Source organism: Jaculus jaculus, chromosome 2 (assembly GCF_020740685.1).
Source record: "Jaculus jaculus isolate mJacJac1 chromosome 2, mJacJac1.mat.Y.cur, whole genome shotgun sequence".
Classification (NCBI taxonomy): Eukaryota; Metazoa; Chordata; class Mammalia; order Rodentia; family Dipodidae; genus Jaculus; species Jaculus jaculus.
In genome coordinates, this window is record NC_059103.1 from 211,034,721 (window position 1) to 211,057,974 (window position 23,254).

Consider the following 23,254-nt stretch of genomic DNA (forward strand, 5'->3'; position numbering starts at 1 on the left):
GCTGTGAAGACACTCCATAAGTTTTTTTGTTTTTTTTTTTTTTTAAATTGAACTTCAGATTTTAACTCTCTGGAAAAAAATTAACCATAAGATTTAACCATTAAAAGTAAAACCATGTGCATAGGCCTTTAACAGACACTTTCTCAGGCAATCGCAAGGGTAGGTATGCAGGACACATAGACACAATGTGGGCTTCTCTGTGGTGACATTCTGTGGGAGCTTGCAAGCAGTTTGCCGCCCTAAGGGAACTCTCTGAATAACCTACACATGTGCAGTGAGAATTGCTATTCTCTACCTGGGGCACAAGAAGCATATGGCTTAGGTAAGAAAAAACATTCTTTTGGGAGAAAAACATAAGTTTATCTAGAGCTAGATTATCTAATGAGTCTATGGTGTTATTATTATCTGTCTTTCAGCAGTTGCCTTTAAAGTCCAAAATCAATACCGTATTGTGTCTGTTTTTGTTCCTCCAGCTTAGCTGATAGGTCTTGAGGTAGAGTAACATACCTTCCATAGCCTAGAAACGGTCCATGTTTTATAACTCACACACTGGAGTCAGGATGAATGGGTTCAAATCCAGGTTATGTTTCATAGACCTGTGGAACCATAAACTCATTTCTTAACTGCTCTGTGTCTGATATTTTTTAAAGCAAATAGCTAATAGCAGCTACATAATGGGACTTTTGGAAGGATTAAGCAAATTAAATTATGAAAAGTACTTAGACTAGCACTCAATAAAGGCTCAGAATGTATTAGCTAGTATGTGTCTCCTTGTGTTGGTCTCCTATGGGGCTATAAAAGCTGGAGACCAAGGGCTTTGTCCTATTTCATTGACAGTTCCCTCAGTTCTGGGGTTAGGGTTACAGTGAAAGGGCCCGGGGCAGACAGGGGGAGGCAGCTAATGACAAAGAGAATGAAACACAAAACAGGATAGGTAGTATGCTAGTACAGAACTAGAAAGAAAAACAAAATTATTGCAAATATTTCTTGATGAACATGATGTTTTAGTATCTGTGATCTAAAGTTCATAAGCATCATGTTAGGCCTCCACTTGGACATGAAACATCATCAAGCATGATAACTCCTCAAGTTTAAAATGTTCATGATGCTGATTTTAAATATGTTGATGAGTTTACTCATCAATAAAAATCAGGAAACTGAAATGATAATAAATGCAGATCGGGATATATATTAAATATTTTAACTTAAAATAATGTGTTTTAATCACCCACCTATAGACTTCAGTACCTTTCTAAGATTTTTAATATTCTGGAAAAATTAATCATAAAATTTAACCATTAAAATTTAAAACGTGTACATAGGCACACACGTTTCCCGTAGACTCAGGTTCCAGCCCAACTTGCCCAGGTTTGTAGCTCCTGGCATGGATTCTGGTAAACAGAGTGTTTTTGAGTTATATACATGGGAAGGACTGTGCACTCTAGGAGGATAGGACAGTAGTATTTCTGTCTCCTGAGTTCCTTCTGTCTGGTACCTGGTCCAGTGACTTATTTCCAAAGGGGGATCAGAAAACACTATGACAATATTTTATAAATGAAAAACAGAATGGATTGGCCTTAGTTTAAATCACATGTCATGCTATTGAAATGAATTTATTGAAATTTATTGAAATGTTCTTAGACGATCATAGACATCTGTACTTTAGACATCCCAGTCAGGATCCCCTTATCTCAATGAAGCCATTATGAAACTTCTCTTCCATTAGAGGTGATATAAAGGGTACCACCATGGATTCCTAAATAAAGATAAAGAAAAGTGTGCTGCCAAAATCTGTACCTGCTGCTTGTGCATTTACCAATCAGAAGGCTCACAGCTCACAAATATTTCTGTCATGATCTTTGGGATGAGAATTTTGCATGCCACTATCCAGTGTGTCCACATACAGGTTTATATGTGAGTGAAACTAGTGTCATTATATATTTACTTGAATTGTGTAAGATATATTTGATATTTCATTTTTCTGTATTATTAAAATACATTTGTTGTGACCCCAGAGTAGGTCCAAGGCCAAGGTCCATAGTTTGCAAAACCATGAACTAGACTAAGTTTTGGAGAGGAAGATATTTTGTGTTTTCTTGCCCCTGGCACAGGGACGTATGTAATAAATCATGTTTTCTTCATGTTTAGATGCAAGGTACCTAAGCATGGGGATAGGAAAATGGGTTTACTTCTTAGCCTTGCCATCGAACAGCCTGATGATTTTAGGAAAGATCCTCTTTCTCTTCATTTGTGCTAAAAGTAATGACAACAGTAGCACCAGTGACTAAACTTGGTTGAAGGTTTGTAATGAACTTGTAAGAAAGTAATTACTGGCCCTTGACAAAGGGATTATGGTCTTCCACTGGGGTCAATGTCAAAAGACCTTCCATGTACAGAGAATGTGAGCACTGCTGGGTTCATTTTCCTCTGATGGATGCTTGGAGTATGGATCTCCATGGGAATCAGAAGGAGCTGCTTCCTCTGGTCATTTGGCATGCTTGGGGCTGGGAAGAACCCAACCCTTTGAAGAGCAGAGTGAGAGTGCATCACCAGCCGCGTTCTCAAACATTCTTCTTTCACTCTTCCTCCTGGCCCGTTTGCAGCCCTTTGGTCTGCATTGGTGGCACTTGGGTCCAGCTGGCCTTCTTCCACATTCTAGCCTTTCTGGGGAGGACAGAAGAGGCATTGTTGAAGTCTGAGGCCCACGGGACACAGAGCTCATGTCCTCAGGCTACCTGTGGCATTTCTTTTCCAGGACATTTTCTTGTTCTTCTCATTGGTCTCATTGACACGTGGGACCAGAGAGGAAAAAGGAGGACTGGCAAAGTGCCACAATGAATGTAAGCCACAGTGGACAGATGAACTGTGTGAATCAATCTCTTTAAATGGTGCTGTCTGTATAGAAAGAAGCATTTATGTTTGCAATGAGGTTTTTGACTTTCCATAGTGCACTGGCCCCTCTCACTCATGTTGACTCAAGAATATCACAGTCTTAGCATGTGAGAAAAAGTCATCTTCTGCTCAGGGAAGAATGTCAAATATTGTCAATTCTAATGGTAATACTTTCTAGACATGCCTATCATCTTGTAATTATATATAATTGCCACACACTGAAAATATACCATATAATATTTGCCTCTCATAGCTGATTCCAAATCTTCGTAAGAACATCTTGAACAATGAGTAAGCATGCCTCGTTGGAAAAATTTAAAAATGACATTAAGAGGAATTAAGTAATTTCCTTCAAAGCTTCTAGCTCATAATGGTGGCCTTTCAATCAGAGCTTAAATTTGTCTGATTCTGAAGCCAAACTTTTTGTGCTTCCCACATTACCTGTCCACAAATCATGTCCTCACTAATAATTCCAGTTCATATTTCATTTCCTGGATGTTTGCCTCGTCTGGCTCTGTTGGGAACACTCTACTTCTGTTTCTGGTGTCACCTAATGCTTACAACAGCTCACATAAGTGAAATAAATTCATCTCAAAAGAGGGGATCAGGCATCTGTCTATGAGTATACAGCTCCAAAACTAGTGATGCCATCACAAAATTTTCATTTCCAGCGATTCAAGTTGTGTACGGATGTTCATATACTCGTGTGTAGCATATGAACTCTCTTCTCTGAAGATTTTAATGACAAGCCTTTGTGCCCCCAAATCTACCTAAGCTCACAGTGTCTTTTCTCACAATCACAGTGTTCATGCTTGCTCCCAAGAGGCCAGATTCCCCATGTTGGCAATGGTTTAAAGTTTAAATATGCCATTCTTTTCAAATACATGTACCTCAATGTGGCAAAGTTGTATTTCACTCAAAAACATGTAAAAAATAAAGAAATTCACAAGTTACTTTAATCCAGTATTGTTTGCTTAGCTTAGTACTGGACTTAGCAACAGGTACACAGATCAGCACGCATATGCATGTACATACTAAATAGTCTCATTGTATGGTGTTTTTCATGTGACTTATCAATATTTGTGAAGTCAGTAAGCTTCAATCACCATCAAGTGGAAGTGAATGCATCACATATTAAATGAAAATACAAGAAAAGTATGTTTGCCCCAAAGTAAGTAAAGACCTGGTTAAGAACTTGCCTTGTAAACAACATATAGCACATCCACTTTCTCTTCCTTTAGTATGCTCATAATAAAAGGAGGACACCTAATTTGTAAAGATGCAGCTCCATGGACAGGTTTCTTTTTGCATATTCTCTGTTCCATCTTAATCTTCACTTTTTTTTTTTTTTGAGGTAGGGTCTCACACTAGTCCAGGCTCACCTGGAACTCACTATATAGTCTCAGGGTGGCCTAGAACTCATGACTATCCACCTACCACTGCCTCCCAAGTGCTGGAATTAAAGGTGTGCACCACCACACTCGGTTTAAGTCTCCACTTTTAATGGAACCTCCCTCCATAAATATTTCCTCAAGCCAGCAGGCCTCAGATAACCTCACTTTGACAAAGACTTCTTGATACATACATTATATTGTTGTTTAAAATGAAACTCTTGTTCCAGTGCCTCTGATCCTTATACCGAACAGAATGAGAAAATAATAGTTTTTAGGATTAACACTCTTTACATTACAAACAGGGAACTAAGGCCTCCCATTCCCTGTCATGCCTCCCTGGACAAGAGCTACGCTATCTTTCATTCCTTTAACTCCCTTTCTCTTAAAGCTCCCTCTTCTAAAGCTCTAACCAAATCTTTCTGAACCTTAAAAAATGGAATTCTCAAAGATTTTCCAATTCTGACTAAACTGGAAACTTTAAACTTATCACCAAAAATCCTGTGCAAATTCTGTCTTTAAGATTAAAAAAAAATTACCAGGCATCTATTTTCCCCCTGTATTTCTAAGCTGTGCAGTTAAAATTTTCTGTTAAGGAAACAAAGATTATGTGTCTTGTGTATACACTGAGCCATAGCAGTTGCTATGGGATATTAGATAACTTTAGAAAAAAATAATTCTTCAATTCAAGGAAAATTTCAATTAGTTACATGGGGAAAATATGATTCATAAGGACCAAAAAAATGTCCATCATCAACTACAAGACAATTATTTGGTAATGGAAACTTGAACTAGCTCTTCACGGACAGAAGATGGAATAGAGGTACAAGATAACATTGGCTGGCACAAAAGAAAATAGTTCATTGAAACTCAAAATCACTGGAAAGTGCTGAGGGATGGATTCATATGCGTTTCTTTCTTTTTCCTTTTCCCATTTCTTTTTCTTTTTATTTTTTCATTTAATTATTTTATTAATTTATTTTTTGAGATAGGTTCTCAGCCTAGCCCAGGTTGACCTGGAGCTCACTCTGTAGTCCCAGGCTAGCCTCAAACTCACAGCAATCCTCCTACCTCTGCCTCCCAAGTTCTGGAACAAATATGCCATGCTTGGCTCATATGGACTTTATCGTACCAGGATTTTCTGAAACCTGGGTGAGGAAAAGGAAGTAGTTCAGGCTTTGGAAATCACACACTGCAATCCTTGGTCGGCTCCTCAGTGCATCATCATAACTTCAGGTCAATCATTAAATCTCCTGAAGTCTCAAGAATACAATCTGTACAACGGTCACAGTGAGATTACCTATATGCAGCATTATTGCAGAAGATTAAGTGAGAACTCCTTTTACAGATTGATGTGTAGGTTTGACTGCTCCCAGTCTTTCAGATTATTTTGGCAAACAATGGACAATGATCTTGAGAGGTAGGTGGGGCTGAGAGCCCGCTGCCCAACAATCTCATTCCGGAAGGAATGTTTTCGATGAAGGCGCGTCTCTCGTGTAAACATTATTATGGAACAGGTCTCAGTCACACAGCCTGCTCCGGTGAACCTGGTCAGTGCGGCCTCTCTATCGCTCTGCGGTTCTCAAAGCACACAGCCCTTCTGCTGTGCATTTAGGTTCAGCCAAGCATCCAGTGGGACAAGGTGACAGAGCTGAGAACGGAGAGGGGAGAGGCGAGGGGTTAACAGCAGACATAGTTATGCCAAATATTTAAGGCTGCTGGGTTTGTCAGATTTCTGTTCTCTTCGTGAAGGAGTACAGATTTCCTATACATTCTCTTGTCAGCCACACCACTTGACTATCATTGAGTCCTTCAGGGAGCCACTTCCAGCATCCTTTGTGCTAGGGTTTTATCTGGTCCGTTTCTGCACCAGGCCCTCTCTGGCAGTGATGTGGCGAGAGCTGTGAACAACATGAAAAACTGCATCTGGAGAATGGTTCCTTCAAAGTCCTCAATCAAGGTTCCTGACCTGCTTTTCCCCTACAACACTTTAATTTCATGAAGGCAGCTTTAAAAATGTGGCTTTTACAGATGCACAAGGGGCGCACGCGTCTGGAGTTCGTTTGCAGAGGCTGGAGGCCCTGGCGCGCCCATTCTCTCTCTCTCCCTCTATCTGCCTTTCTCTCTGTGTCTGTCGCTCTCAAATAAATAAATAAATTTTTTTTTTAAAAAATGTGGCTTTTACACTACAGAGTTCAATACAAAAAGAATAATGCCAAGCACATACGGGTACTTGATAAGTATTAAGTAATGAATGAACAGCTTGGCGAGTGAATGAACTTATCAACTTCAAGGTGTAGATTAAGGTTAACTTAATGTCTTTGTATACATGCAGATATGGATACACACAGAACAAGTTCAGGAGAGTGTGGTGGGTGGAACACCCAGTATGTTGTACACTTTTCTTTTTCCTTCCTCTAGTAAAGCTCGCCAAACTCCTTATTCTCAGCAACTCCAACAGAGACTTATTCAAATTAAATTAGATGTTTTCACACATTTTTTTCCATGAATAACTTGGAGGTAATACTTCCCATTCTATTTCCTTGATTGGGAAGTTGTGATATTCAAAATGCAGGGAATTTAACAAAAATATACAAAATATCACAAGAGAGTAATTCTATGGCATGAAGCATTCAATGTCTGAAATTGGGTTGTTTTGAAAATGCAATTCTTCGATTCTCCTCAAGTTTGGCCCATTTATAGCATGACAAATATGCCTAGATATTTATATTCTAACAATATCCCCAGGTAATTCTTTTCAAGCATTTGTTTTTGTGTTTTTTTAATTATCTCCAGATGATTCACTAGCACAATTAAAATTTAAAAATTGCCTATGAGGCAAGAAAGGGGACAGTGAGGAAAATGACAAGGCGATCCACAGTGACTGGGACAGACACTCCCTTGGAAAGGGAGGGACACTGATTTTTCTGCTCATCACTGGAGCCCTGTCGCCTACTGAGGTAGTTGTCCCATATTCAAAGCTCAGAAAATGGCCTTTGAAAGAGCCATGCACGTGGTGGTAATGGTGTTTTGAACTCTCTGTGGTACCCAACACAAAGGAAATGACCCTTCATCCTTAAGACAACAGATGCAGGTCAAGTCATGAATTTCTTTGCCCTGTTTCTTGCCAAAAGGAAGAGGATTTCCTTTATGTACTTTCTTCCCCTTCCATTTAAACAATGTCCATAAGCTGGGAGAAGGTATATAAACATATACATTGTGTTCACACACCTAGGTCGGGTGGGGGGGTGGTGTAGGGGAAATGGCCACATTTCCTGACTTATGAAACTGTCGGAATCCCTGTGGCCAAAGATCTCTCTTCCCCTGAAGTGCAATGCAGTCCCCTTATGTTGTTGGTCTTTGGTAATTTCTTCCTAACCCTTTCTCATAGAAGCTCAGAAGTCGCAAGAGTCAATGCAAATTGCATACAAAGCTGATAGCTTGAAAAGGTAGCTAATTACACAAATACAGTCTAGATTTTTTTTTCAAGCCACCCACACTGTGATTAAGGAGTCAAGGGGGCTCTCAGCCTGGTTTATGACACACACAGGACCCGTCTATGAACACATGGGTTGTTACAAAGACACTTTAGTCCTCCTGTTTGTACACACGTATGTGCCTCTGTGTTGTGGCTTGTCAACTTCCAGCATGGAGCAGCTGGAAGGACCCTTGGGCTACATTTAAGGTACAGGTTTCAGCTCATTAACCAAGTAGAGGTCTTTGAAGCCACCTGCTGTCTTAAGTGTCCCTAGCAGATATCACAGGGCCAGAGACAAGAAGGTGATGAATAAAACAGGGGATAAATAGGCAAAGGTACTATATGCTTGTCAAAAAATATTCTTAGCCGAGGATGCATTCTGGACCCCTCAGCTGCTAATGGATCTCTTGACTGTGGTGACCATGTGCCAAACCCCTGTGCTCTTACTAGCTACCACTCAGCTGCTGTCTGTGTCATTGTCTAGGCAAAGTGGGAAGTCCATATACTTCCAATGAAAGGAGCAGCATCCTTAGAGGCCGGAGTACACCCTCTAAGCCAAAGCCTCTTCCCCTGTTTTGCACATCTTTAACTTGTCAGATATTCATTCCTTTGTACTGATAGCAGGATTGTCACTTAGGGCCTGGGGTAAGCTTGGTCCCACGGTCCATGTTTCATTGATTCCTAAGGGCTTCTTCCTCTTGAGTTAAATTTCTCCTGGTAAGTCAAACCATTGTATAAGTTTGCTTGTCTAAAGAATATAACATTTGGGACTGTTTTGTGAGGTTTTGTTAGATCTAGGGAAGTTCACATCACTGGATTTTATCTCTTCTTTCACTCATATTCTGTTTACCGTCACTCACCAATTTCTGCTGCTTTTCACTGGTCACTAATTTCTCAATCTCTCTGTATTTATAATGTGGAAACAAGCCTGAGAATTCAAAAACAAATAAACATAAGTGTGAGGCTGGAAATCTGACTTGAGCATCATTTAATATTAGGATTTTTCTTTCCTAGATTGTATCTTTTATCTGACCTTAGCACCCAGTGTGGATACAGAGTGAGATGAAGAAACTGAGCTGGAGAGGTGGAGTTAGTGAATATAAGGGGAGGAACGTGGAGTTAAATTTGTGTTTCTCTGATTCTGAAGCCAGATTCTTTGTAATCTTCCTATCATATCCAAGCAAAGGGGTAGAGAGGAGGCCCTTGGAGATTATTGACAAAACTTATCAATAGTAAAAGCCAAGGTTCCCATTCTTTGCAGGGCCAACACCATTGATTAGCAGGTCCTGCAATGCAAGCTGATCCTTGTAAGGAGGAAACGCCCAAAATATCTCTGTCCCTTCATCCCTCATGTACTGGTTTCCTATTACTGCTATGGTAAATGACAACAAACTTGGGCACTTACAAAAATAATATTTTTATCTTACAATTTGGAAGGCTACACTTTTTTATTTTTTTATTTATTTTTATTTTATTATTTTTTTTTTCCATGTCTCCCCATTCACAATACAGACCAGGCACAGTGGCTCAGGCTGAGGTGTACTTGGGGTTAGGTTTACTTTGCCTCCTCTTTCTATACAGTCAGTATAACAACACACAGCCTGTGGTAAGCAGTAGGAGGCTAAGGCTACACTTTTAAAACTAATTTTGCTAGGCTAAAATCAAACTATTGGCAGAAAAACAATTGGGAAACTGAGTCTGGAGAGATGGCTTAGCAGTTAAGAGCTTGCCTGTGATGCCTAAGGATCCTGGCTCGAGGCTTGATTCCCCAGGACCCATGTTAGCCAGATGCACAAGGGGGCACACATGTCTGGAGTTCATTTGCAGTGGCTGGAGGCCCTGGTGCGCCCCTTCTCTCTCTCTCTTTCTCTGCCTTTCTCTCTGTGTCTGTCGCTCTCAAATAGATAAATAAAAAATGAACAAAAATTTTGGGAAACTGGGCTGGAGAAGATGGCTAAGCGGTTAAGGCATTTGCCTGTAAAGCCAAAGGACTCCAGTTTGATTCCCCAGGTCTCACATAAGCTAGATGAACAAGGGGGCACATGCATCTGGAGTTCATTTGCAGTGGCTAGAGGCCCTAGCACGCCCATTCTCTCCCTCCCCTCTTCTCTCTCTCCCTCTTCTTCTCTCTCTCTCTCAAATAAATAAATAAATATGTTACAAATTTTGGAAACTATCTCAAAAAATAAAGAGGATTTAAATTTAGTATTTAAATTTAGTATTTTCATATGAAGAATGATTTGACTTTTGTGGCTTGCTTTGTACATTTCCTTTATGCTCTTCAAGTGTTTTTGATCACCTACAATATATTGGTCACTGTTTTTGGTACTGAAGGTACAGAGATAAGAAAATATGATCTTTAAGTTCAAAGATTTCATAAAGTGACATCAAAAATCCTATAGCCAGGTTATAAACAGAGTGTTTAAGAGTTTTCTGCTAAGGCTACGTGCAAGTACCGCATTCCTGAGTGTGTCACAGCGGTGGTGTGCGTCTGCTCTGGCCAATGCTGCCTTTCTCCACAGTACCTTCCTGCAGTAAGTGCTCAGTAATTTATGAGCATTTGTTCAGATGCAACTGTGAGCAGAGAAAGACCTTTGCTCTCATGTTGCTTCCTTTCAAATAGCAGCCTGCTGGTCAGCATAGAGACTGGACAGCAAGGGCCAGTACTGGTCCAGACAAATGGTGATGCCAAGGCACAAAGTAAGACTGGGTGCCTAGGGGGAGTTCCTTTGCTATTAATCAAACTGAAACATAAAGGATGATAACATTTTAGGGGGAAGGTTTTGTAGAGACTATGCTAAAGGGTCTAGAATCATCTGGAGGACAACTGTAGCCTACTTGCAAACAGCAGGTCCACATGAATGAAGCCTACCATTCTCTTGGTCCAGAAAGCTCTTTGAGTTATGATCTCCTCACTGTAGGACTGAGCCTCACATTCTGTTGCTGGCTGCAGGCCAGGGACTGCTGTCAGTTCCTACATATTGCTTCAATTCCTTGTACACGTCTTCTTTAATCTATTCTCATCCCCCAGGTCTTTCCAACTGCAGGAAGGTCCCAGCCCCATATTAAAGGTTCATCTTATTAGGTCATGTATCCATCAGTAACTTCTTTTTGTTTAACACACAGTTAACTGATTAGTAACCTAATCTTGGGAGAGACATCCCATCACAAAGAGGTTCTGCTTACTCTCGTTGGGAAAAGTTTTTACATAAGGAGGCAGAAATCTTAGGTTCATCTTAGAATTCTTCCCACCACAACCAGTAACTGTCTGGGTTGATTTTAGAGACCACCTTCAAAACACATGAGCTCTTAAAGAAGTATCCATTTCTTTAAGATCAAGCTGTTCATGGCACAAACTGCCTAATACTTTTTGAAATTTTTATTAATTATTTGTTTAAGAGAGATAGAAAGAGGGAGAGGGAGAGAAAGAGAGATTGAGAGAGAGAGAGAGAATGGGTGTGCAAGGACCACTAGCCACTGCAAACAAACTCTGGATGCATGTCCTACCTTGGGCATCTGGTTTACGTGGCTCTTGGGGAAACGATCCTGGGTCTTTGGGCTTTGTAGGCAATTGACTTAATCACAAAGCCATCTTTTCAGACACAAATGGGCTAAATTTTTCATCTTTCACTAGATGTATATATTAATGAGAACTAATAACTAACATACTCCATATACCTGAAATCATTTTAAGAGCTCTACTTATATTTCTTTGCCTGTCTCACTTTATTGTGATGTTGAGCATCAACCACAAGGCTGTACACATGCTAGACACAGACTTATGTCCAAGGGCTCCAATTGCAGCTGTCAATCTAATCGTTACAACAACCACATGATGAACCATACATATTCTTATTTCACAGATGTGAAAATGAAGTCACTGAAAGAAAGGTGGATGATTATTCAGGGCTTCCAGTTAGTCAGTGGCAGAAGCAGACAAGCGCTCTCAAGCAATTTTATTCTATGCACTGAGATGGCTCCTCAGCCCCTAACTGGCATCATTAATAGCTAACTAATGATGCCATTTTTTTGACCTACGATTACTCAAAGAAGATGAACAGGTTGGAACACAAAAGTACTCTTTCTTCATATGAGCAAAGACAATTTCTCAGATTTTTATAAATTAATCATTATATTTTTATATAACAACTACCAGCCTCTGAAGTATTTCTTGAGCACTTAAGCAACTTCTCCACCAAAAACAATGAGGTTCTTAAAGGCTGTCCTTTACTCTAAAGTTCAGCTTAGAGAGCAAGACACAAAAACCAATATACCAAGGTCTCTTACTGGTCACCCCAAATAAATTCTTTTCAACCAGGATTTATGACCAATTACTAAGTCTATCAGCCACAATAAGGAAAAAAGATTTTTTTTAATTAAAAAAAAATAGAGTTGAGTGCCAAGCTTTTCATCATATATTTTTCTATAAAGCACTGCTTAAACTTTCAAAAGGAGTCACATAATGATTATCTTTAGATAAGAGGCAGAAACAAATGATATTCTTTCAAATTTTGGTTTCAATTCTGTTTATCTAACCACCAGATTGTTCTTTTTACTCATTGAAAAGAAGAGGGAGACAGTGTGGTTTGTGGACTCTGTCCCTCTGTGAAGATAACTTTATTCAAACTAAGAGGGAAATGACTCACATACTAGTTATGTATTCACAGATGGATTAGACTTTCATCTCCCTTTGCCCAGCAATGAAAACTTTGCCAAGCCTCCCGACCTTCATAGATGAAAGTGTTATGCCAATTTACCATGGCACAGTGGTTTCCTGGATGCCTTTCATAATGAGATACCAAATTTTCATTTGAATATTTAATCTTTTTCTGTCATAAGACTATAAGGAGAAAACTGAAGTTATGAAGTAAAGCATTATGGCATAAAATTCTGTGTAACTGCTGAAATGAAAGGTAAGATCAATGTCATTAATATAAGGATAGCTATCAAGGAAAAGTGTACTTTTACCAGAACGTACCAGGAAGCTCTCTGGCACATTTGTAAGTATCATTTTCAGATATAACCAAACTATAACACAAATTTAAAACATGGCTATCTACCATCCATCAATCATCTATCTATCATCTATCTACCTCTCACTTGAGAAATAACAATTAATATTTTATGGATTGTGGCCATTTTTATACTACAAGGATAATTTAGTTTCATTTTCAATTTTACCTAGTTGTTATTTACCTTTATAAAATCTTTCAAATAGTTTAAGTAGGAACCACACATCCTTTCCAATTCTCTAAAGTTTTTTCTAAATATTATATTTTATTCATTAGATAAAGAGAGAGAGAGAGAGAAAGATGGAGGGAGAGAGAGAGAGAGAGGGAGAGAATGAGCACACCAGGGCCTCTAGTCCCTGCAAACAAACTCCAGACACATGTGTCACCTTGTGCATCTGGCTTACATGGGTACTGGGGAATAGAACCTGTGCATTTAGGCTTCACAGGCAAATTGTTTTCAAATAAAAAACAAGTCTGCTTTAATTTATTCATCTATATGTATACATTCATGTGTGTATATGCATGTTTAGACATGTACGGGCACAGATGTGTGTGGGATCTTGTGCACAGGTGTGCATGTGGAGGTGGAACACCAACATCAGATGTCTTCCTTGATGACATGCTCTTCATCTCATTTTATGAACCAAAGGTGTTCACTCACTAAATCTAGTGTTTGTTGAGTAGGGTAGACCAGCTATCCAGCAAGCTTGCAGATCCTCCTGTCTCTGCTTGCCCAGTGCTGGGATTATAGTACTGCCATGCCTAGCTTTTATGTGGGTGCTGGAGCTCTGGACTCAGGTTCTCGTGCTTCCATGGCAAGAACCTTACTGACTAAGCACCATCCCAACCTCTTTCCATATATGTTGCTAGTGTTTTTAGTTTTCTACTTTGAACAATGCTTGGTGCACTTGTAAAAATACAAGCTTTAAACTAAGGAACAGTCACTCTTGCAGAGCCATTTTGAAAATGGCTTCCTACCTTCACTTCCAAGAGAGGAATCCAGTTTTATTTCACTTCTATTGAAGGGTTTTACACACTTTCAAAATACTTTACTTTGAAAGGAACAGAAAATTCAAGTCAGACTTGATAAAAGGCAGTTATTTATTTATATGACTAATAACTCCAGAGGCTATTGGCTTCAGGTACAGGCTGATCCAGCAGGTTAATTATATTTATGTTAGACGTGATTTCCTTGTATTTCTCATGAATCTGCTCCATCTGCCAATTTTGGCCCCAGGCTAGAACTGTTAATGGTAACAGCAAGGGCTTCTGGCAGTTCCAGACCCACATCCTCCTTTCAGCCAGAAAAACAAGTGTCAGAGGCCCAGCTTTTCCAGCCCGTTTCCTGAGGTCCAGTCATAATGGATGAGCAGTGACCATCTGCTCACTTTCATGATATCAGAAAAGCACCACCTAAAGAAGGGCTCAAGCCAGTCAGGGGTCTCACTGGAGCGGAGTCTGGACCCATCTCTCACAATATATATGGGATAGGATAGTTCTTCAAAGAACATTTAAGCATACTTTATCAAAAAGAAGAAATAGTAATGCTTTATGCTGATGTAGGAGTTGGCATAGAATGCTATGATAAGTCAGCTTGGCTGGATTTGAACTTACCTAGAATATAAACCTCTGGGAATATCTGGGAGGCACTTCAAGGTTTACTCTAAGGAGGTAAGATTTATCCTGAGTGCGGATCTCACCTTCTCACTGGCTAAATTGAATAAATAAGAACGAAGGCAAACTGAACAGAGCACCAGTATTCATCTTCTTCTGCTTTTTGGGTACGCTAAGTGGTCACTGCCTAACATGCCTGCAGCTATAGCTATAGGCACACCCACCCTTCGGACCTTCCCCACCACGATGAACAAACCCTTCAAGGTGTGAGCAAAATAAAGCCCTTCCTCCTTCCTTCCTTCCTTCCTTCCTTCCTTCCTTCCTTCCTTCCTTCCTTCCTTCCTTCCTTCCTTCCTTCCTTTTGCTTCCTTTCACCTCTCTCTCCCTCCCTCCTTTTTCCCTCCCTTCCTGGTGCTTTATTATGGCACTGAGAGAGAAACTAACCTAGATACTATCTGGAAGTAGAGTTCTACTGCTAAAAACAAACTTGAAAAAACCTGAGGATGCCATCCTTAAGTCCACCCCACTGCTACTACTCTGTGTGATGGCATCTTCCTTTCATTGACTCACTGTCAAACTTTCCAGAAAGATCTAAGTCCGCAGTAGCTCCCATTAAAGTTTAGAATGGGTTAACAGCTGAAGACATCAAACATTACTATAAATAATGGCTCATATGTTCCTGGTAAAAGTCCTAAGAGTGCATCCCACAATTTGCATTAACCCAGAGGCCAATATGTAATTATTTAAATGAGATTTTTTAAAAGAGGAATGATTCCCTAAGGATTGACTTCCAACCCATTGTCACGTGGAGTCAGTAATAGCCTTAAGGAAAAGAAAATCTTCCATTTACTATGTAATATTTCACCAAAAGTAAAGAAAATCTTCTATTTATTATAAAGGGATCTGGGAGGCCTTAGTATTCCATCTACTCAAGCCTAACTTGTGAAGTGAACTCCTTACGTACCCATGAAGGGTCTTAGCTAATGTAGTCTTTAGCATCATGACAGCAAGCGGAGACTTGGAGCTAACCCAGCATTTGGCATCTAGAAGACCCATCTGCAGGTACAAACACGGTAAGGTCAAACATGTGAACCACAAAGCCAATAAATATATACAGGTACCTTCTCTTAAGAAGGACTTGGAAAGGACATTGCCAGGTTACCTGGTGAGCTTCATTAAGAAGTTTATAAATTTACTGTCTCATCTCATCTCAAGGCCTGTGCTTTTGTTGCTGTTGTTCTATTCTCCTTTTAGTGCTTTCTTCTCTTCACTCATTTTCAAAGCCCTGCTCAGAGACCATCCCTTCCGTGAACTAGAATGGGTAGAGCTACTTCCTAAAGATTCCAAATATAATTCCCACAGTAGGCACCTGTCATTTATGACTCCCTCTGATCTTCTTCTCTCTTCCCATGAGGGTAAATTCTTCATTAATGAAATGGGAATAGCAACCTCCTTTGAAAATAATAACTGTAAAGCAGAATGAGTAGAGGCCTAGAGAGCATTCATGAAATTTAGCATTTAGTAAATATTCAGTGTATGTGTATCTTAGTCCTGTAAACGGTTAAAACTCAAAAGGGAAAATTTGTAACATGAACATTCATGAGACCTGGACTCCGTGCTAGAAGCACCCATATACGTAACAGTCACTGAAGAGACACATTCCTCATCCCTCAGTAGGCTATGTCGCTGATCACAGCCCACCTGGGATTAAAATTGCCTTGCAGATAGATTCCAGTGGCACCCAGACTGCTCAGTGCCTGCCAGGCATCTGCTCTGCTCATGTGGAATATCTTCTTTGAAATATGGGTTCCCACTGAGAGGAAAAACATCGTGTCTCCTTTGGATGTGCACAGGTGGGCTTGGATGGCTGTCCCATAAGGATGAGCTAGAGAGGATTCCTGGACTGACAACAATGTTACATGACATCCAGTAAGGTCTCAGAGAGCTAAAATTCTTGTTCCCTGGTTGAGTCGTGTATATACATATACATATACATATACATATACATATACATATACATATACATATACATATACATATACATATACATATGTACATACACACACATACACATACATGCTGGTCTTGAACTCACGGCAATCCTCCTGCCTCTGCCTCCCCAGTGCTGGGGTTAAAGGTGTGCGCCACCACGCCTGGCTAAAAGGTTATTTACATGACATTCTGGATGCCATCTCTGACACTCATCTGTGTGAGGCTACATCCAACAGACAGCTCAGCATAGCTGTTCTCTGACTATTTCCCACTATGGTACCAAAGTAGAAACAGCAACTGATGACTCTGCCTGTTTCCTCGTTGTTTTCCAGATGGTACTTAACCTTGATGAACTGTCTTCCTTTTGCTGGGCTTAGGAAGCCAGAATTGTAAGTTTGCCATTCTTTCTTCCAGGGAGGAAGCCATATTTAAGCTCTCTCTTCTTCATCAAGAAAGAGAAAGTCGGAGTTGAGAGCTAAAGAAGAGAAAGTTTGAATCATGGCTCTGTGTGTCCTAGCTCTGTGATCATTCCTGACTATGTCTTAGTTTTCTCCTTTTTTGGGAACAGATAATAATATGGAAATTTCAGGGCACCTGTGAGATTCAAATAGGACCTTTGCTTAACTGTTTCTCATGCAGTAGGCAGTTACTAAGAAATTGCTTCCTTTCCTGCTTGCATCTTCATTCTAGGTTTATTCTGTTGACAGAAGGAAGAGGAGCAGTCACAGTTGAGAGAGTATGAACCTGACTCCACATATCTTTGCAAATACAGACCAACACTGGGGAGTCCGGGGTGTCACGGGCATTGTTTCCGATTGATCACGTCCACGTTTGTGCCCTCTGCTCTACTCTTCTGCTCAAGGGATCTGGGTCTCATGTGATGTTCTCCTTCTTTTCAGTTGTTATCTCTAGAAAATATCCAATACTCACTCCAAATTATGGAGCAAAGTCCTGGTAAGGGATAACATATGCTTTGACATGGAAACATGATCCAAATTCATGTCCATTTACTTTGGATTCTGGGGCACAGCCAGGTCAGTATTTCACTTCTCATCATCATTTCTTATTTATTTAGTAAATATGAATAGAGTTCCTTTGCAGAAACAAGTTATAGGAGCCTGAAGTACATGACTGAGTGAGACATGGTCACTCTCTTCAGGGGTCTCCCTGTCTTGTGAGACACAGCTGTGTAAATACAATAGCTGCAGGCATATACAGAGAGCACTTGCCTTGTGCCAGACACTGTTGTATGTGTTTTAAATTATTAAATCATTCACTCTTTGCATAACCCTGTAAGATGGAAAACATTATTATCTGTAGTTTGAAATTTAAAAAAGTATTCAGAGAGGTTAAATGTACTGTCCTGTGTCATAGAGACAATGTGATCTAGCTCCTGAGTTTCAATTTTTTATCACTGCTTACAACCACACTATACACAAGATAGTACAAAGTCCATTTCTAAAAGTCTATAGTCATGAAGTAATCAAGGATGCAGACTAGACAAAACCTTTGAGAAAACTAAAGGAACTGGAAAAACTAGCTGCATTCATCAGTTGTAGAAAGTTAAAGTTGATGGTCAACTATAACTTATGTGTGTACTGAACTATTGTTGAAGCCAACTTCATAATTCTCAGTAAGAAAAGATGGAAAAGAGTTTCTAAGCACCATTTTAATGTTTGAGAGTGCATTTATATGTAACCATCCCTACATGTCAGACAGAATTTCAAACCTTACCACAAATAGCACAGTGTCTGTCCTTCAAGAGTTTCCAGTTTAGGAGGGGCAGGTATTTTAATAGCTGGTATTCAGATGACATGAAACGGGTCCTTGGCAACAGAGAGAGAACAGGGAAATCCTCATAGCAAAAGCATGAACTGATTCCCTCTGGAGCAGACTCAGAACAGCTTGCTTTGCTCACATTCCATTTGCCTCTCTAAGTGGGAAGAAGAAATAGAGTCAAAATGTGCCCATCTCCTTCCAAGTGTATTGCAGTCTCAGAGTGTATCTAGTCTGTGTCCCTGCACCTCAGTTCCCAGGTCAGGAGTCAGTCTCCTGTCACTGTCTCCCCCTGTCCACTGTGATGCCATTTTAATGCCAGAGCTCTGCTAGTGTCCAAGAAGGATAATGAATTGAGAGTCATTCTTGGAGGTGGGTTACAGATTTCTTCCAGGTAGGAGTTCCTAAAGTTTCAGTTGGGTGCTTGACCCTCAAGCCCATACCTCTCATTCTAGCTACACTACAACTCAACCTTCCTGGTGAGTGAGACAGAAGCAGCCCTGTGGATGCCCACTAGCTCTGAGATAGGCATGGTCTCTACATCTGGACTCTTTGTGATAATGACACAAAGGATATCTGATTCTCTCTGTAAATGAGGAAGTGCATACTTCAAGGAGGTGATGGTGGTACCTACCAAGGATATCTTACTGACACTTATAATATCTGTTGGAACATGGAAGGGACTCCATCAGTAAGTGCACTTATCACCCCCTCTGCTAAGCTGTAAGTTTGAGATTGGACCCAGGTCTACAGTATCCCACAGCCTCCTATCCCATCCTGAGTGGGATTCACCATTGTGAATTCACCACTGTGTTCTCCTGTAGAAATTCACCCCCACCCCCCGGCAGCTATGACTTTTTTGCTAGAGATAAATGCATCCACTCTGGACACTCCTGTGACTGTGAGGAATTCATGAAGGCTTCTACATCAAAGACTAGGGAGTGTGCTCAGGGGACTGTTTGCCTGCATACTGTTTCATACTGTACCTGGGAGGGTAATCTTTCATCCTTGCTGTGCCTTCCCTAGAAGCCTATCAAACAACTCCAGGCCTTTTCCTACTCCTTTTTATCACCCTCTGGAACAAAGTTAGGACTTGTGCAACTGCAGGGTGCTTTTCTGTGGGAACAATAATCTCATTTCAATATGTGTGGGTGGGTAGATTATACGTTATGGGCTTGGAGCTCAGTTGTAGGACTAGGGAGGGACTGAGCTGAATAGTTGTATGATTAACAAGCTCTTGTGCTTTTATGGCCTGGAAAGAAAGGGCTGCTGTGAGAATTATCAGTTCAGATTGGAAATGATTCACCCCAAAGTATTCAATAGTTTGGGAGGTGGGGGTGAGAATAGACAAAGAATTTATATCCCCTACATGTTTGTAAAGGAATTAAACATGCTGTATTTAGAGGAATTTGATTCTTTCTTTCTCCATCTCTCTCCTTCCCTTCCTTCCTTTATTCTTCTCCTGTCTCATTCTCTTACTCTCTCTTTCCTCCTTAGATTCCTAACCCTCCACAGAGGTAGCGTGTCCTGTACTAAGCCCCGCTACCTTCTGTGAAAGCATTCTTCAGGGACTTGGAGGCACGCTGTCCAGACAGCTGATTCTGGTTGGTCCTGTCATACATTTCTGGGTTTTACTTATCCTGCTGGCCAGCACAGTTGGACTACCTGCTCTTCCATGTTTTCTCTTAGTTCACATAGTCACTGAGTGTTTGCTAAGCTTCTCTTATTCTCCCTGCCTGACTTCAGAGATCAGAGCATCACCACCTCTTTAGAGGAAAACCATGGAGTGGTCAAGCTTAGAGAAAACAGCTTAGAGGTATTTTCTAATACCAAAGTAATTTGAATACAAGAAATGGATTCATCTATTATCTAGTGATACAAGACCATACCAAAGTCTACTCTCCTCTATGTGGATGTGGTTACCCTCCTCTAGGAAAGCTTGCAGAAGGGACAGGTAGTACAAAACATGACATTTGCTCTCAGCTATACTTCCACAGACCAAAGGAATGGAGGAGCTACACCAACATGACTAGATACTACCTCCAAACACACCCACAGTTCCGTCACCTGCTCCGAACAGGAGTAATGTGCAGTGGAAAGGGGCTGTAGAGCTCAAGGTCATTTACCTTTAGAAATCCAGAATACTGGGAACGACTGAGGTACAAGCCTTCTCCAAATAGCCCTTGCTCATCTACACATCTTAGAGTTCTTTTTGCAAGATTAAGGCAACAAAAATAAATCTTGTCAATACACTTCTGTGGGAATAATGTGTGTGGACTGAATGAATGAAAATCTCTTTTGTCCCCACTCCCTCTCTGCCAAGGTTACTTTGAAGGTCATTCGTTATTGATAACATGACTACAGGATAAAGGAAAGATGTCAAAGCTAGAATGTACAATAAAGCAGTCTTTTTTTTTCTAACTCATTGACATTTGTAAGAGTTGTCTGTTATTGTAGAAAAAATTTTCTTATTCTGACTAGAATGTTTTCTCCATAAATATCAAGAACTGGTTACACCATAAAGAGCAAAACAGACATGATCTTTATACTCATAAATCACTTAGTCTAATGAAAAAAAAACAGTTATCAAACATAAGAACACACATATATATATGTGTGTGTGTGTGTGTGTATACACACACACACACACACACACACACATATAGCTTTGATTTTTACTTGACAAACATATACTTATCATATTGAGTGTGAGTTTCCAAACTACATCAAACCCCATTTGCAACACCATTTAATTATGTTCTTCCTTATGCTCACCTATATGATATATAGCCTATCTGGTTAGAAAATATCACTGACTTGGAATATAACCTCTGAACACTTAGAATTCTATCTGTGGTAAGTAGAGTAAGTGGAGAACTGGCAGGTGCATCCTTCAACTAGATCAGTGTGGACATTAAATCAAAGCCCCATGCTCTCCTTTGGTTGATGGTCCAAATGGCAACTGGACAGGATATTGCTGGTTAATTATTTTTGTGGGGGTGTGAGCAGGATATGCTGTCCTTATTGGATGGCATTACTTGGTATGTAATCATCTCCCACCTGCATCCAGATGTTCTAGGTGGATATGTGAGCTCACATCTGGACTTTGAAATAACATTGCTCTTCTGCAGGCCATTCATACAAATGTGAAGCTGTGATCCAACCTAGTTCACTGATGGTTAGGCTCTAGAATTTTGAGAGAACCAGTGCCTTTATCTCTAAGCAAAAAGAGGGAAATTTTCTTGATCACTGACTACCAGACAAGGGAACACAGAGCTGTGGCATTTACTTAACTTTTCCTTAGAAGACAAACATTACACAGAGAGGAGCTTTTTCCAGCCTTCTTGGTTCCACTATTTATGACAACTTTCTCCTGGCCTTGGGCCAATATGAGCTGGCCTTTGAATGTCTGTAACAAGAAGAAATCTAATTAATGTAAGCACTAAAAATCTCATGAGGAAAAGGAAGAAGTTGATGGACTAAGCATCAATTATTTTGTTGTTTAAAGTATTGCATCAATTCTACCAATTTATGGGGGTTCCAGAGTGGTTCTAATAATTGCCTGGGGAAGGAGCTCATGTCCTATTCACTTGCCTTACTAAGCACAAGGAATAATTGCCTCAATATAACTGTAAGATTTTATTTAAATGGAAATTATTAAATGGAAAACATTGCTAGTTATTTTAAGAATAGGAAAGATTCAAAGGCTAAACAACACAAGATCAAAACCTCCAAAATCAACAAAAAATCAATTTGAAAGTTCTTTACTCAGTGGATAATTACATAATTGTTAACCTCTTGATTCTCTGTGTTAGCTTAACTTAGCCAACACACATAGTTATTTGATTCTCTCTATCCCTAAGGTAATGCATTCTTCTAGGGGTGTAGTGCTAATTTTAGGTAACCCAGAAGAGATGAAACACTTCAAAATTGACACTAGGTCAAGTTCACTTTAAACAGTCATTTGTTCCCTGTCAACAGCACTTTCTACAATCTCTAGAAGGGAGGGGAGGAGAGATACTAGAAGGAAGGTAGGAAAAAAAAGTGAGAAGAAAGGGAGGGAAAAGTGATCAAATGCATTATTAAAATCAAATGATCACTGTAATTAAGCCTATGATGTAAATGTTATTCAAGTTTATAAATGAAAACCTGACCTAGAGAGAGTTATAATTAATCTTTCTTCACTGCATTATATATCACATAAGCTTTTCTCTATTCATGATACGAATTAGTGTTTAATTCTCACAACCCCTTGAGATAGGCAATATTATCTTCAGTTCATAGATGAGGAAACAGAAACCAAAGGAGATGGAATTTCTTAGTCAAATTTGCGTGACTTGTATTAGAGTAAGGCGTCAGACTCAGGCGGGCTCACTCCCAAATCTGTGCCTTTGACTATTAAAGTGACTTGCTATTATGAGACGACAGACCTGTCAGGCTTATGTGTTCCACCATTGAAGCCTTTTAATAGTTGTAGACATCCTGTTTGATTTTAATGCATATAACACAATTAAGTCAGATCTTTTCAGTAGAAAGAAACACAATGAAGGACACAAGAAACTCCCAAAACCGATAAAGGGGCTCTGATGATATGAAAACTAAACTTCTGGAGAAAATTCAGAGAGCCATGCCTCAAGAACAACCCACCAAGAGAGAGAATCACCTTTTCCTGCCCAGGGTGCTATAAATCTAAATACGCTACCCTAGCAGAAGATTTCCTAACCAGGCTACATACGCAGCATCATAAAACATGAGGATGGCATCTCTGCCTCCTATCAAATTTAGCATAGATTACATTCCACCTTGATGTACATCTGCTAGTGCCTGTCTAAGGAACAGTGGCTATGCTTCATGTTCCTGAGAACACTAGAGTGGATTCAATGTTGGAATCTAGAGACTTACATTGGGGAGAATTATCAGAATGTGAGCAGCATGTTCACAAGAGCTAAATGACAGACGCTTGCCACAATGGTAGAGCTCAGTGTGGAGCCCAGATCAAGCCAACTCCAGGGTCTATAAAGGTCATTACATGCTACTTTCTGATACCATTGTTCCCAGGATTCACCAAGTTTGGAATCCTTGGATATGTGGCATATCAC

At 40.0% G+C, this 23,254-nt stretch overlaps 1 long non-coding RNA gene and 1 other non-coding gene across 2 annotated transcripts in view; one reads left to right on the forward strand and one right to left on the reverse strand.

The window, feature by feature from the left end:
• Nucleotides 1-216: 216 nt before the first annotated feature.
• Nucleotides 217-23,254, forward strand: part of LOC123458584 — an 86,053-nt gene continuing 63,015 nt past the window's right edge. Inside the window, exon 1 of the long non-coding RNA XR_006635726.1 lies at nucleotides 217-322. This is a non-coding gene — a long non-coding RNA (uncharacterized LOC123458584). The remainder of the gene's footprint in view (nucleotides 323-23,254) is intronic.
• LOC123459141 lies at nucleotides 9,249-9,384 on the reverse strand. Its single transcript, XR_006636049.1, has one exon. It is a non-coding gene; the product is annotated as a small nucleolar RNA SNORA51 (small nucleolar RNA).